This window comes from Echinops telfairi, unplaced genomic scaffold, assembly GCF_000313985.2.
Source record: "Echinops telfairi isolate 266 unplaced genomic scaffold, ASM31398v2 ScPeMD7_7469;HRSCAF=8507_0, whole genome shotgun sequence".
NCBI classification, from domain to species: Eukaryota; Metazoa; Chordata; class Mammalia; order Afrosoricida; family Tenrecidae; genus Echinops; species Echinops telfairi.
The window spans coordinates 15,370,208-15,382,486 of NW_022111372.1; positions in this window are offsets into that span (position 1 = coordinate 15,370,208).

The following is a 12,279-nucleotide window of genomic DNA, read 5'->3' on the forward strand; positions in this document are numbered from 1 at the left end:
CTCATGAGGTATCAGAATAGCAAAACCTTTAAGACACATTAGGTTTGGATACTACTTTCCAGCCAAGTTTTGCCACCTCCTTAGTCCCCTTTTTTGAAGTTACTGCTTCTACAATTAATTTAGAATCACAGTTAACACTGTTAACAAGCAACATTCACAAATGGATCATGTAATTCTATCCGCATCCCTTGCCTTCCCCAACTGCCCAGACCCATCAGGAATCCATTCAGTGGAAATCCACCTTTTACTCTTCATCTTGAGTCAAAGCACACCCACCAACGTGTGAAAGTCAGCTGCTTCGTGCTTCATCCCTCTTAGACAGCCAATGTTGAAATTCTCCATCTCTACCAATTTTGCAGCAGTCTATACTAGCTCACAGTGTCAGATGTCTCTTCATTCAACTGAGTTCTGCTCAGCTCATCCCTAGCACCTGTAGGTTCAGGAGTCCACACATAAGTAATTCACAGCTACTCTAGGTAAATGCTATTGGGTTAGATTGGCATATTTGAGAGTTCTCAATGGTTCATAAGCTGTTTTCCTTGCTAGACCCATGCCAATTTGTTGGTCAGAGAAGATCCTGAATTACATTGTACAATCTCTTCTTTCTCGGTCACAAAAGAGCTTCATTAATTTATCTTTCTCAAAAAAATAAATAAATAAATAAATGATTTATTTTTCTCTACCACAGCCTTCATTATCTATACAAGTCTGGACTGTAAATAATATTCAGTCTTTTCCCTATAAAATAGACACTTTATATAAGATTTATTTTTAATGACTAGTTCATAAAGAAATGTTTAATTAATACCAATTAATATATCTACAATTAACTGCCACTAGTCTGTCAGTTTGTCATGCTGAGGTGGCCTGTGTGTTGCTATAATGCTGAAAGCTATGTCACTGGTATTTCAAATACCAGCAGTGTCACACAAAGTGAACGGATTACAACAGATCTTATAGACTACAAAGAAGGCATGGACTGTCCACTTCAGAGAAATTGGCCACTGAACACTATGGACAGAATCGAAACATGGTCAGGCACTGAACACCTAATTAGTAGCAGCAGAACATTGTCAGAGATGGTGCCCAAGGAGGAACCCCTCAGGGCAGAAGGCACTCAAAATGTGTCTGACAGAGAGCTGCCTTCTATAAGTAGAGCTGACCATAACGATGTAGCTGGATTAAAGTCTGTGGGGGCAAAGGATCTTCATTTGCTGATAGGGCATGGCTCAAACTAAATGGAAACAGCTGAAAACATCAATTAATAATTATAACTTGGAATGTGCAAAGTATGAATCTGGGAAAATTGGAAGTCATTAAATATGAAACAGAATGCATGAAGATTGATAGTTGAGCCATTAATGAACCGAAATGGGCAGATATTGACCATTTTAAATGAGAAAATCATATGACTTACTGTGCTGGCAATGACACCATCGAGAGGAAGGACATTGGGTTCATTGTCAAAAAGGACATTTCAAGATCTATCCTGAAATACCATGCTGTCTATCCAACATACACAGAACATTTCAAGATCTATCTGAGGGAGGGGGAGAGAAGAGGAGCTGATAACAAGGGCTCAAGTAGAAAGAAATTGATTTGGAAATGTTGATGGCAACGTATGTACAAGTGTGCTTAATACCACTGAATGATGAATTGTTATAACATTTGTAAGAGTCCCCCAATAAAATGATTACACAACCACAAAAAAATATATCTATCTGGAAGTGCAATGCTGTCTATCCGACATCAAGGAAAACCCAATCAATACAACAAATATTCAAAGGTATGCACCAACCACTAAAGCTAGTGATGCAGAAATTGAAAAATTAGACCAATGTCTTCAGTCTGAAATTGATCAAGCATGTAATCAAGTGGCATTGATAATTATTGGTGATTGGAATGCAAAAGATGGAAACAGAGGAAGGAACAGTAGTTGAAAAATATGATCTTGGTGATAGAAATGAAGCTGGAGATAGCAAGAGAGAATTTTGCAAGACCCACAACTTATTCATAGCAAACACCTTTTATTCAACAATACAAAAGGTACACACTGTACACATGAACTTCTCTAGATGGAGTGCACAGGATTCAAATCATCGGTGTGAAGAGACTCTGTAAAGAAGCTCACTATCAATAGCTAAAACCAGGCCAGGGGCTGATGTTGAACACCTCTTCAGTTATTCATATTTAAGTTTGGATGGAAGCTGAAGCAGATTCAAACATTCCACAAGAGCCATAATACGACCTCAAGTCTATCCCACATGAATTTCAAGAACATATCAAGAACTGATTTGATGCATTGAACACTAATGACAAAAAACCTAATGATCTATGGAATAACATCAAGAACATCATTCGTGAAGAAAGCAAAAGGTATTTAAACGGCATGAAAGAAAGAAAAGTTCAAAGTGGATGTCAGAAGAAACTCAGAAACTTGTCTTAATAGAGTAGCTGAGGCAATGGACAAAATTCTGAAGTCAAAAAATTTCAAGCGAAACTTTTCTGAACAAAAAGTTTCAAAGGGCAGCTTGAAAAGACACAGTAAAATATGATAATGAAATGTGCAAAGACCTAGAGTTAGAAAACCAAAAATGCACTCAGGATATCTTAATTAAAATAACCCAAGAAAAAACGCAAGCCTTGAGTTGCAAGATTGAAGGAGTCTAAGTATAAAATATCGAATGATGCAGGAAACATCAAGATGTAAAGAATCAACAGTCACTGTTTTCAAAAAAAAAACTAGTTAACATTCAACCATTTGAAGTAGCTTCTTAGCAAGAACCAACGTTACTGAAGGAAGAGGTTCAAGATGCACTGAAAGCATTAGTCAAAAACGAGGCTCCAGGAATTTATGGAATACCCATTAAAATGTTTCAACAAGCTGAAGAAGCCCTGGAAACATTTACTCCTCTGTGCCAGGAATATTGGAACACAGCTACTAGACCTACTAACTGGAAGAGATCCATAGTTGTGCCCATTCCAAAGAAAGGTAACTCAATAGAATGCATAAATTATAAACCAATGTCATTGATATCACATCCAAGTAAATTTTTTTGCTGAAGATCATCCAACAATGGTTGCAGAAGTACATTAAGCTGCCCAAGGTTCAGGCCATATTCAGAAGAGGATATGAAACAAGAGATATCATTGCTAAGATCAGATGGACCTTGGTTGAAAACAGAGAATACCAAAACAATGGCTACTTGTGTTTTATTGACCATCCATAGGCATTCAACTATGGATCATAACAAACGACAGATCATCTTGAGAAGAATGGGAATTCCAGAATACTTCATTGTGCTCATTCAGGACCTGTACATGGATCAAGAGATAGTTGTGTGAACAGAACAATGGCAAACTGCATGTTTTAAAACCAGGAAAGGTGCAAGTCAGGGTTGTACCCGCTCACTATACTTGTTCAATCTGTATGCTGAGCTAAAAATCAGAGAAACTGGATTATGTGAAGAAGAATGTGGCCTCAAGATTAGAGAAAGGCTTACTAACAACCTGCAGTAAGCAGGTGACACAACTTTGCTTGCTGAAAATGAGGAAGACTTAAACCACTTGCTGATGAAAAAAAAGGATTGCAGTCTTCAGTATGGATTATAACTCAGTGTAAAGAAACAAAAATCCTCGCAACTAAATGAATAGGTAACATCATGATAAATGGAAAAAAGACTGATGTCAAAGATTTCATTTTGCTTGGATCCACAATCAGTGGTCATGGAAGCAGTAACCAGCAATTCAAATGACACATCGCATTAGGTAAACTGCTGCACAGACCTGTTTAAATTGTTAAAGAGCATCGATATTACTTTGAGGACTAGTTGTACGACTGACCCGATTCATGCTATTTTCAGTTGCCTTCTATGCATATGAAGATTGGACATTGAATAAGGAAGACCAAAGAAAACCCGATGCATTTGAACGATGGTGTTGGTGAAGAATATTTAAAGTACCATGGACTGCCAAAGACAGACATCCGTCGTGGAAGAAGTATAGCCAGAATATGCCTTAGAGGTAAGAATGTCAAGACTTTGCCTCAAGTGCTTTGGACAGGCTATCAGGGTAGGGCATCATGCTTGCTAAAATGGATGGTCAAAGAAAATGAGGAAGACCCTTGATGAGATACTTTGACACAGTGCCGTCTATAAAGCACTCGAATGTAGGACAATTTTGAGATTGTTACAAGACCGCTGTCCACAAGGTGGCTGTAAGTGGCAGCCCCTCGATGGCTCCTAACAACAGCATCAACTAATAACTCCGTGTCTGAAACAACTGCTTGTAGGCAGGATGTTATATCTCACTTGTCCTTTTTCTTACGTTTCTACTGAATTTATAGGTCTTTCCTACTTCTTTCATCTACTGTCCCATAGTTTCAAACAATAAACAAAACGAAGAACTTATCAATGGCCTTAGAGTCAACAATTCATAAAGACCCTATAGGATAGAGCAGAATTGCTCCATAGAGTTTCCCAAATGGAATCTGTATGGCAGCAAACTGTCATATTGTCTCCCATGGACCAGCTGGTGAGTTTGAACTGCCTAGCCTTAGGAGACTGACATGCTGGTGGATCCCCAAATAATCGGTTAGTCATAAAAGTTTCAAATTTGTGAATTATTTTACTTTTTGAAATACGTCAATGAGATCAGATTCAAGGTTACGGTTAACCAAGGTACTCGTATTTGTATTCCAAAATGCTTTCTTGAGTGAAAGAAAGGACGAAGTTGCAGCTAGTAAGCTGAGAATGAGACATAACCCTGACCATTCCCAAGCCAGGCTGCCAGCTACGTGACGGACAGACATCGTGTTTACCGATGACAGGATGCTCAGGAAGCAGGCTGTCTGCCTGAGAGGCTGATAGAGTTACACTGGGCTGGCCACCTCTTGAAGAAGGGTGATTACATCATGTATCCATTTACAGTCACTCCCTGGAACAGTTTATGAAAGACTGTCTCCATGGGAGTTGTCGTGGCCTGAGGCCATTGCCGGCACTCAACACTGTGGACACACACATTGCGGTGGAGGCTTTCATATGATCCAGAGTAAACAGACCTCTTGGTCTCCTCCCAAGTCACACCTGGAGGAAGGAGAGGACTGATTCTTCATGGCCTTCTCCTAAAGAAGAGGGAACTCCTTTGACTAAGAGCTTGACTTTGAAAATGCAAGTGAAGGCGGTAACAAGAAGTGACAGCAAGCCTTACACGAATACAAGGATCACAGCAGATAAGCTTTGGTATTCAGAAAAGCAATGTGCATGTAAGGGAAAAAGGACACCCAACGGCAAACCCAGACAAAGAAATAAAAGCTCCATCAAAACGAGCCAAACCCACTGTGACCCTACATAAGATCTTTTGGGGAGCAGAATGCCTCATCTTTCTTCTGCAGACCAGCTGGAGGGTTGACTGCTGGCCTCACGGTTGACAGGCAAATGCTTAACCCCCAGCACCACCGGAGCTCCTTAAGAGCCGTAGGGTCATTCAATAGACAACTCCTGTCCTCGGACCCATACTCATTTGTTACAGCCCTCCATGAAAACGCCCTGCTCCCTGTGTGTGGGCTTGTCAGGAGCCAGGAGCCAATGGAATGGCAGGCAGCTAAGGATGGAGGAGCTGGGGATTTTAGGTCAGATAGAAAGGGCAACAGTGGACTACTACTCACTACAGAGTCTGACTCTTGCCTGACATACTCTAACCTCTCTTGATAAAGGTTTGTCAGTGTGAAACATGTTGAAAGGCTTGGAGATACAGAGACTAGAAAAAAATAGGGAGAAGGGTGTGTCAGACCTTTCTCTCATGACTACAGATTAAACCATCGCGATGCCTGGAGATGGTTGGGTGGCAAGCTGAGGCTTTTTCAGGCAGGATCTCACCGAACACTTGCGACATATATTCCGTTTCACAGATGAGGAGGGAGAATGGGTCTGTACTGGGTTCCTTAAGAAGATGATCCAAAAGCCATCTTCCTAATTACAAGGCTGAGCTGCAAAGAGAGAGTGTTTGAGAGAAGTATTTTGGAAATTATGAGGAAAATACATTCAATCTTCAGTGCATTTATCTTTCCTTCGGTGCATTTATATTGAGGGATCAGAAGAACATGAAATAGAAAATGACACAAATGTGATAAATAAAGATGAGGGAACATTAGTGAGATAAGTGTTAGCGATGTGACTAGGAGAGTTGTTTGTAATAATCTATGATTTATCACCAACAGGTGAGCTGAAAATAATTCAGATGAGGCTAATAACAAGATATTATGCACAAGAATGTAAATGTTTACTTAGAGCGACTCAACAGCTTCTTGGAGATTTAGTTAGTATGGATATGAACAGCGACCCGTAAATATGCTCCATGAGAAAGAACTGAATTATAATTCAAGGTCATTTTCCAAAACATATATGCACTTGATAAGCAGAAGGAGACTTCAAAACGTTCATGGGAAATGGAATTAAAAGATAATAAAATCTTCCTACAAGCTTTCTGAAGCCTTCTTTATATGTTTTCAGAAATAAAAATAACATGTTTTATCACAATTTCCAAATGGTGCACTGTGGAACCCTAGTCTGGCAGTGTGTTACCAGGTGGTGCGTCCATAAATGAAAAAAGGCTGTATGATTTGTGTGGGGGACGAAGAAGACCCGAACTGGCAAATATAATTGAAGGAGAATATTAAGTCTTAAACAGTCAGAGCATGAGACCCCAGTATGGCAGTCTCTATCAAGGACACGCCCAGGCAAATCCCTAAAGGAGACTACCTCTCCCTAAGCTAGTCATTGGGGTGAAGCTAATCCACTTTCTAATGTACTCGACCTGAGGGCAAGATTGTTCACATCCCTGATTAATGGTCAGAAGGAATTCAATGGAAACTTAATTCACTCTACAAATGAATTTGGAGATTTCACTGTTATCCATAGCCTTCGATAAACTTGATGCTCAGAATTTAATGCAGATTAAATAAATTCCAGGGATTGAGGCTAATGCATTAAGCAAATAGCTTTAGAATGCTTTCCACTTTAAAAAATGCAAATAGTTTATTTGCATTTAAAAAGGATTGAGCTAGTGGCAGAATTTCCCACCCCTTTAAAATATGTATTTTATTTTGCTGTTGTTGAAACTATGCACAGTAAATTACACACTCCCTTGATGTACAATCAGGGGTCGTGGGTACAGTCTTCAAATTGTGCAACCAACCATTTTCATCCTCTTTCTGTGAGTTGTTCCTCTTCCATTAGCATAAGTTCATTGCCACCTAAGTTTTCTGTTTTTGATCACACACAGGCCCACTGCCATCAAGTCAATTCCAATCATAGCAACACTATGTAGGGTTTCTGTAGCTATAAATCTTTATGGGAGCAAATAGCTTCATCGTTCTCCAAAGGCTCCGCTGGTGAGTTTGAACTGTCAACTTTGTTGTTATCAGTCCAACGCTTACCCTCCTTCAATCTCATGTAGAGAGATTTCAAGGCAGACATTCTTTACTAGTTAAAGTAAACTACAGTTCAGTTTTTATGAGCTTTGGCTTGATTTTTAGGAGCCCTGGTGACAGTGTAGGTTAAGGTTGGTTGTCTTGTAAGGTTGGTGTTTGAAACCAGTGCTGAGACTTAGCCTGTTTGAACAGATCTAGCAGAAGCAATACCTAATTTTTTGTTGAGTTCCGTGATGCTGTCGTTAAAATGGCACTTGTAAGCAGTGTTCACTCTAAGGTGGGTGGTTGGGCAACCACCCAATGTGAAAATCACAAATTACTCTTCCTTACTCTTTTTCAAACCTCATCGGTTCCACAGTATATTCTAAGTGCCCATAGTATTGTTCATTCCACCTGTAGGTGTAAAAAATTATATGAAACTGTGATTATAATATGTATTTATTCATATCATAAAGCTTATTATACTTTTGATAAAAATGCTACATTTTTATTCCCTTTCTTTTGTTAATTCAGTAAACAAACAGAACATAAAGGAAAAAGTGTCAAACAACCAGCGCGATCTCTTGTTTCAGCTTTGTGTTCTGCCCCAAATTCCCATGAAATTATGAGTGAATTATGTAAGCCCTGAATGTGTTCAAAGAGCTAAAAATTTTGTCAGAATAATTTCTGTAAGTCCAGCAGAAATGGAAAGGTTCTTCCCCCCAAGGATGAATCTAATATGCTCAGAGAAGTTGCCTGTTTCTAATATATCACACACAAAGACTATTGTCTAATTAACCTACCTCTAACGGAATGAGATCCTACTCCTGCAGTGAAAAGTTGGGTAAGGATAAATCACACAGCTGATGAGGCTTGGATAAAAGTGAAGAATATTGCAAGTGAGGATGCCAGAATCCAGTTTTGTGTACCTTTTCTATTCTTATGTAAATATTAACCGTATGAAATAATAGACTACCTTTCGGTATAACTCTTTTTATATTTAAAACAACAGTGAACTGATTGTTAAATTATTTTAATTTCACCATTGGTTAAAGAGTTCCAGTCTTGGAAACTCCCAGGGGCATTTCTACTCTGTCCTCGATGGCAGTGAGTTTGTGTTCAAAATACTTAAAAATGAAAGCAGGTCAAGACTAGGAATCCCACCACTGGTTGAAACCTAACAGATGGTCTGCGCAAGAAAGAGGAGACTGCGCTCCCATAATGAGAGTCCCAGAAACCAAATACAGGGTTACTTTGAGTCAAAATTGACTCAACTACAATGGGTTGCTTGGGTGTTTTTGTTTGTTTGATTGTTTTTGCACCTAAAACAAGCAGATGATTGTTTGGTTTTAAGAAAACTTCCTTAAAAAAAAAATCGACCTCACTCTTCACTCGTGTTGGACAAACAAGCTTTAGAGAATCCTGCTTTGGAGATATTCCAACTAAAATCTTTTAGGTGTTTTAGTAGCCCTTTGTAGATTGCAGGTTCAGAGTGTACATTTTTGTTAAAGCAGACAGTTTCTTTCCACAAAGAGGTGCCTCCATGTGACCTTGAAATAAATTAATAAGTGAAGAAAGTATAAATATTAGCCTGACAGTCCTTTTTAAGTAGGGCATGACAGGTGCCATAAAAAGCATTTTGAAATTTTACACTAGGAGTTAAAATGTGAGTGATATAGAAGATATCAGAATAGTGACTTTGAATATTTATTATATAAATGTGCAAGTCTATAACCAGCTTTTGAAGAAAATGGGGTAGAAGTCAATTCACTTTTCAGACTGCATCTCCATAAGTTTTAATAGGTAAAAGGAAGGAAATATTGCTAAGTTTACAAAGATGAACTCAGGATAGGACTGACTGAGTTCACAGTATTGCCCTTTGTCATCCAGGGGAGGGGCTGCTCGAAACAGCCAGCACAGACCTCTAAGAAGGCTGTGCCGAGATCCAGAAGGAGAATTGAAGGAGACAGCTATTGGATTAATTTGAAGAGCAGCTTTCCTGAAATTACTCATAAAGTATACATGGAGAGTAAGGGCATACAGAGATATAGAATGGAATTCTCTGGGTCAAAAACAATAAATCTGGATATCCATATTTTTTTTCCCTGTAAGTCCTTATTGAAAAATTCGTTTACCCTTAATGGTGTCAAGGGACTCTGTCAGCCCTCATTATTGTAACAAAAAAAGAAAAATAAGGAAAAGATTTAGGGAGCCAGGTCGGAAAGGATTGTTGTCATTTCTGCTTTTCAGTCGTCAGTGAAAGCAGATTCTGTTATCAAACCTCCCAGAGCCCAGGGCCCAAACCACTGCCTGTTGTAGTGTAACGTTTGTCAAGTCAGTTACAGTGAATAAACAAAAACGGGCAACCAGTCAGGCTCCTTTCCTCACAGAAGAGGAGCTAAATGAGATACAAACAGGGAAATGAGATGAAATTAGTGAAAGCATAATTCTTGATTTCCAGATGATTCTAAAGTCTGTCTCAGCATCTAGCCAAGCTAGAAAACATTAAATTCAGTATTTATTCTTAGCCTGTGGAAGAAACCAGGTCATAGATTTTCTTAGAGTTGATGGGTACCATTTCAGTCTTAACTACTTGAGAACTACCGGGAATTATCTCCTTAAACTGGATTCTATTAACATTGTTTGGTGCCTTCCACTAGAATCTCATCACAATTCCGGAAGCTGCATGCAGACCCTGCCTGGAAGAAGGCAGACCAAGATATTAGAAGCCAAATTTGAGTAACTCAAGTCTTTGATGCTATCTTATTAGTCTCAATAATTCAACACCTGGAGAATATCCATGAGAGATATTTTATAAATCAAGACAAAGTATCCCAGGCAAATACACTGATGTCATTTGCTCATGGGTTTACAGTACTTCTGTTTGGAATTACCCTGCATCCCCGAAAATAAGACAGTGTCTTATATTAATTTTTGCTCCCAAAGATGCGCTAGGTCTTATTTTCAGTGGATATCTTATTTTTTCATGAAGAATAATACGATACACATTTATCGCTTATTGTTTTATTAAAAGAGACCTCGCACTTCCTGTCTGCTCCATCTGCGCTGCGGCCAACAGTGAGCTGCGTGATGGTGCCCACCACTACAGTCCAGAGTCCAGAGTTACGGTAGCTTCGGGGTCCCTTATTTTCGGGGAGGTCTTATTTTGGGGGGGATGCTTTATATTTCAGTGAGAGGCAAAACTGTGAGTAGGTCTTATTTTCGAGGGATGTCTTACTTTCGGGGAAACAGGGTAGTCTTCATTGGTAGGCATTTGAGGTGAAATTTAGTCTGCCCTCCCTGGGTTGGCCAGAGAATGGGGGAGGCAATCCACTCTCTACGGCATTTTGCCTGAGGACAAGATTATCTACATCTTTGCTTAAGGACCAGAAAGCATTCAAAGGTTGCTTAACCTATGCGGGGACTCTGCAGATGGATTTGGGGCTGTCACTGCCATCCGTACCCTTTTGCAAGCCAGCGTGCTCAGAACTTAAGCTCTGGTACCTAGCTTTCACAGACTTGAAGAAAGAAGACCCTTTCTTTGTGAACTCTTGTGGGGAGAAAGGTCTGATTTAACGTGGGTTTTCTTCAAGGTATATGTACTGCTGTGCCTCCTTTCCCACCCTACACACACATTGTGTCTGGTCTAAATGTGTTTGTTTGCAGCTTTGGTTCTTATGAATTGATGGCTAATGTTTACAACGGAAAAGGAGTCGAGGTCTTCTAGGCCCTGCGTTACGTCATGACCACTTAACTGGAGAGCCAGGGAAGTGGAGCACCTGCCTTGTTCTTAGTTGACTATTCATGGCCCAAGTTGACCTGCCTCCTCCTAGATTTCTGTTTTCACTCCATTTCAGGGCATTTTTCAGATCTGGTGACTTCAGCACAATTATGAAAACAGGGGACACTAAAACCAACCAAACTAAACGAAATAGGGGCACCTCTTCACTTCCAACCTTACTCTCAACTCTGCCACATGGAGTCATGTTGCTAAGTGCTGAGAGGCTCTCTGCCTCGGTCCACAGGGCCCTCCTTCAGCAGCCGCCGAATGGTTCTCCAGTGTGCCACTCGGCGTCTCATCACTTTCACAGCCAACTCTCTGAATTTCTAAAATGTGGTATGTAGAATATTGTCATCAGATCCATCATGATACTGAGCGCTAGACGCAAATGAATCTATCCTATTAATCCACTAATTCAACAAACACAATGAACATCTAACAAGTTTAAGGTTATATAAAATAAACAAATATTTTAGAAAATAGAGTGCAGTGTATTACAAAATAGGATGAGGAGAAAAATTCAAAAGAATAAGGATAGATGTGTATATGGGGAGATTAAATTTTTAAAAAACCCATTTTTTTGCTAACTGAGTGAAGGTTGACAGAGGAAATATTTTTACATTCAATAATGCTTACATATTTTGACTCATGTCATTGGTTGTCACCCCACAAGGCAATGCCTCCATCCACAGGACACTATTTCAGAAGTTTCAACTTAGGAAGCATGATTTATCCCACCTCCTCTCTGTGTTTCCTGCTTCCAGGCCTTCCCCTTTGCTACCATTCTGAACTTTGTCCTTCAATAAATGCCGTGGGCAAGGGATTTGAGTTTTGCTCTTATAGTCAGGGTGCTTAGAACAGACCTCACTGATAAGAGGCCATTTCAACAAATACAAAGAAAATGAGGGATGACAACTTGAAATTTTTTGTAACATGAGAATCTGGGCAAATAGGACAGTTCATGATGCAAGGGTCAGTTTGACATGCTTGAAGAATAACAAAAGGGCTATTGTTACTCTGATGTAAGTAAGGGATGAGGGGACTTTTCTCAGTTGCCTACGGATGTCATAACAAATGCCACAATGTGGGT